The 4538-nt window shown below is 57.7% G+C and overlaps 1 long non-coding RNA gene across 1 annotated transcript; it reads right to left on the bottom strand.

Annotated features, from left to right (window-relative positions):
- Nucleotides 1–647: 647 nt before the first annotated feature.
- On the bottom strand, nucleotides 648–1778 carry LOC107198677. Its single transcript, XR_004495658.1, has 2 exons — nucleotides 1466–1778; nucleotides 648–1076 (listed from the first exon to the last, which is right to left on the bottom strand). It is a non-coding gene; the product is annotated as an uncharacterized LOC107198677 (long non-coding RNA).
- Nucleotides 1779–4538: the final 2760 nt, after the last annotated feature.

The following is a 4538-nucleotide window of genomic DNA, read 5'->3' on the forward strand; positions in this document are numbered from 1 at the left end:
AGTTCCCAGCAGGCCGGGAATGAGCAGCAAAGCCCAGAGGGAAATGCTGGGCACTGAGAAATCCCACTGGGAACAAGCTCAGCCCACAGTCCCTGCCCAGGAGAGGCTCAGCTGCGCTCCCAGGTTAAACCCAGAGCTCTGCCCCAGTGGAAAGTGGGACAGGAGCTGCTCGGTTATCCGGGTTTAACGTTCTCAGGGACACCGGAGCCTCCTCCACAGGAGAACAGCAGCAAGCTGGAGTTAGGATGGCACAGGAAATAATGGTGTTTGAAGCACTTCGGTGTGGGCTGGCAGCGATGCCCTCACTTTAAACCCCACCCCTGACCTGTATTTGTGCCTATATCCCGAGGTTTTGGGGAGAAAAGGGGTAGTTTTACAAGAGGAACTGCAGCGAATGAGGCTGTGAAAAGTGGGAGCAGTTTCCATTCGATGGGCACAGCTCTGTGTCACTGTCCCCTGCTGATGCAGGATGACACCCTCGGAGCACTTCTGCTGCTGGGCTGTCCTGAGCTCAATCCCACCCACAACTGTGGCAAAAACGGGGAATAAAACCCATCTGCTTCTTCTCCAGGTCACAACAAAACAGGGGACAAAATGACACCAAATGGTTGTGGGCAGCTGGTTGGAAAATGTCACTGGAAGAGAAATCAGGTAGATGTTTTACTTAAATAATTCAGGGTTTAGAGTTCTGTTTTATAAAGCATAAATAAGTGCCATTCTTCAGACACAGGGCTCCACAACAAGCCACCACTTAGAACTCAAAAAGTGAAGTGAAAAGAAGAGGAAATGAGGGAAAAGTGTTTCTTTTCCTGGTGTCAGGACGGTGCTCTAGAACCACAACACAAACACATTCAGCAGTGCTGAGTTAGAGAGAGCTGACAGCAGATCTCATCACACCTGAGATTCTCCTGCCCCTCTAGGAGCTCCTGTCAGACCCAGACAATTCCATCTCCCACTCCAGGCACTCTGCTTTCCCTCTGGAACACCAGGAATGCGGACGATGCTTGGCAGCAGCCCCAGCAGCGCTCCAGGATGGCCCCAGCTCGCCGGGAAAGGGAATTATTTCCCTTTCCACACTGCAGGATGATGCACCATTTCCTTCAGACAGCACCACAGGCCCGACACTCGCCTGGGGAGCAGCAGCAGCGATCCCGGCTCTGATTCCCACCGAGCCCAACTTCCCTCCTGCCTCGGGAATGTGCTGGAGGTCCCTGGCAGGCCACAACCTGTCACCCCTGAGCGCCCGGTGCTGCTCCTCACGGCTCCGGCCCGCTTCCCCTTCTGCCGCTCCTGCTCCCTCAGCCGGCTCCAGGGACCCCGCAGCCCCTCTCCCCCAGCCTGCCGAGCTCCAGCAATCCCCGCTCCAGCATTTTCCCCAACTTTTCCCCGCCGCACCCCCCTCGTCCCTCAGGCCCTGCGCTCCCCCCCCACCTCCGCCTCATAACTCCTTCCCCTCCGCTCTCACCTCGCGGCCCGAGGAGCGGCCCCGCCGGCGGTGCGGCGCTGCTGGGAGGCCGGAGGGAGGCGGGGAGCGCTGCCCGGGCAGGTGCGGTGTGTGGGGACGGCCCCCGGACCCCGCAGCCCCCTCAGGAGACCACCAGCAGCAAGGGATCACTATTTGGCAGCATGTCCTCCCGGGCCGGTCTCCGCCGAGCGCGACCCGGGGATCACTATTGCGCAGGTGCCCGCAGCAGCTCAGCGCGCATGCGCGCGGTGCCGGGGCGGCGGGGGGGGGCCGGGATATGGCGCTGCCCAGCGCTCCCCTCACGGCCGCGCACGCGCACTGCTGGACTGGCACCGCCGGCCACGCCCACCGCCTTTTATAGCCGCGCGCCCGTCGCGCGAGACCGCTCCCCCCCCCCCAGCCCCGGCACGAGCACGCGCGGCCGGGCCGGTCCCGCGCACGCGCGTTCCGGGACGCCTCCCTTTGTGGCAGCTCCCGCCGCTCCTGCGCTTTCTTAAGGGGATCACTTTGTGGCAGGGCTGCGCTGGGCGCCCGTCCTGCTGCCCCGCTGCTGAATCCACGGCTGGCAGCGCCGCGTCCCCCGCTGGCACCCGCGGCACCGGGCTGCTGCTGTCGCAGTGCCGTTCCACCGCCCGCATGGCCGCCGCTGAGCCCTGCCCCACAGGCCCTCGCAGGCGGCACCGCCTGGCCCCCCTCCCTGGGGAGGTTTCTGGATGTGCCATGGCCCCTTCCCTCACGGCTCCATGAGGGGACACCTGCCTGAGGGAATGGTGGGAACCATCTCCCCTCACGGCTCCATGAGGGCCTGGCTGCCAAGGGAATGGCGGGTGCTCTTTCCCCTCACAGTTCTGTGAGGAAGTGTTACCAGAATCCTCCAAAAACGTCATGAGAAATAAGACTCCACCCCTATTTTCCAGTGTTATCGAGCCAGGCCTTGCTTTCTTCTTGGCCCTGGCTCATGCCAGGCTGACAAAGTTCCTCCACACCCAGGCTGATACCAAACTTTTTTACTTACTTATACATTTCCAACAAAAGAAGCAATTCATTTATTGGTATAGCTCTTCTTTATTAATTTGTAGTGGTTTGTAGGCAGTGAAGCAAAGATGTCATTGTTACCAGCACTTAATTACCCAAATGTTTGTAGAGAAGTTAATCCAGAGCCAGCCTTCCCCCCCTGCCCCTTCCAGCCTCAGGGTGAATTCATCCCATGGCACACAAAGCCCCCCAAGAACAGAACTACCCAGCTTCCTTGGCACAGCCATGTTTATTGAAACGGGAAATGCAAAATAGTTTTTGTCATCTCTCTCCTCCTCCCAGGTGAGAAACGCTTCTCCTGGCCAGGGGCTGCCACATCCACCTGGCTCCTGGATTATTGGGAATGTTCTCCACAGCGTCCCGGCTTTTCCTGGCAGGTGTCTCCTCCAGTCCTTGGAGCAATCCTTGGATCCTGCAGCATTCCTTCGTGTCCCCAAGCGCTGCCCGTGGTGACAGAGCAGCAGGTGATGGAGAAATGGCTCTGTGAGGTGCAGGGCTGCTGTCTGCGTTCCCGTGCTGGCCGCACCTTTCTCCTGGAAACCGCTTTCCATTCTCTTCCCATTCCTGTTTTGTATTCCCACCTAAGCTGTGGATTTTTAGCCATGTGTTTCTCCTCTCAGAGCTGAAGCGGCAGAGGAAATTACAGCACCAGTTTTACGGACAACAAAGAGATCCCCCCTCCTCCCCGGCAGCCTCTCTGTAACCAGAACAAACAGAAATTCTCCTTTAATCCAGCACTGGCCGAGTGGCACTCCGCAGTGGGGAAGTCAAGCTCTTTTTCAGGTTCTCCTGATCAAAATTCTCTTGTTCCCAGGAAGCAGAAAATTGAATTGGGCACCTGTGGAAATGGAGGTGGAATTTCACCTCTCCTCCCTTTGCAGAAGTTGTTTAGGCTCAGCTCTGTCCCCCTCGCTGGCTGGGAGAAGAGAATTATTGTCACTTCTCCATGGCTGGAACACAATTCTGTGATAAATAAACAATTCCAGGCGCTTGAACCTCGGCTGTTGGGATGGGGATTTTGGTGTGTGTGAAGCGAGAGCTCCGAACTCCCAGCTCTGGGGACAATTCCCAGCTGGATGGGAGGTGGCATCTCCCTGTGACAGGGACACCAAACGCCGCTGCAGCCCCAGCTTTGGAGGTGTCACCCCTCCCAGTGTGATTGCCATGGGAAGCTGATTAAACCAGCTCCGAGAGGAGCTGTGTGCAAGAATTTTAACTAGCTGCTGCTTTTTAATATTCACTTCCTCTTCGGGTTTAATTATTTTGTTCCTGCGTTTTCCCTTTCAATTTACTAAAACTCCAGAAATGTAATTAGGGAGAGGCTGAGCTGCAGAGAGCTGCCAGCGCTTCTCCACCGTGATTAAATGGAGCAGCCCTGCCTCCAGCGCAGGGCTGCAGGACAGGATTCCAATCATTATCCCGTTATCCAGGAAGGATCTGCGGCACGTCGGGATCAGAGTTATTGGAAATGCAGCACTAATTAAACTCCCCTATCAGCAGAGGATGAAAACGCAGTTATTTCATTATTCCCCGGATTTGCCAGCTCTGTTACGAACCCAAACAAAGCCCAGCTCAATCACGGGGGGACACTTAATGAGGCTTTAATTTGTGCAGCTCTCGGGGAGGCAGCTCAAGGTGCTGCTCCCCACCTGTGGAGCCCCTTTCCCATCTGGAGAGCTCCGGGAACGCCGTGCCAGGGATTGCCATGGAGCTGGCTCTGGGGAGCTGGCTTTGTGTCCAGCCCGACACCGCGGCTCTCGCTGTTCAATGGACATTTTCTGGCCGTGGCTAATTAAGGATTCATCCTCTCCCCGCGGTGTTTCCATGCCTGGCACAGCTGCTGCTCCCCAGCAGCCCTCCGAGGTTTGCTCCTGTCACAGCAGCCCCGGCTCTGTCACCAGAGCTGCTGCAGCCTGGAGAGCCACGGAGCGATGGGCGGCCTCCAGGGAATGGAACGAGAGCAGGGGTGGGACAGGGGACAGGGATGGGAATGGGGTGGGAATGGGGCAGGGGTGGGACAGGGAACAGAGAGCAGGGA

The sequence above is a fragment of the Parus major genome, unplaced genomic scaffold (genome assembly GCF_001522545.3).
Source record: "Parus major isolate Abel unplaced genomic scaffold, Parus_major1.1 Scaffold273, whole genome shotgun sequence".
Taxonomy (NCBI): domain Eukaryota; kingdom Metazoa; phylum Chordata; class Aves; order Passeriformes; family Paridae; genus Parus; species Parus major.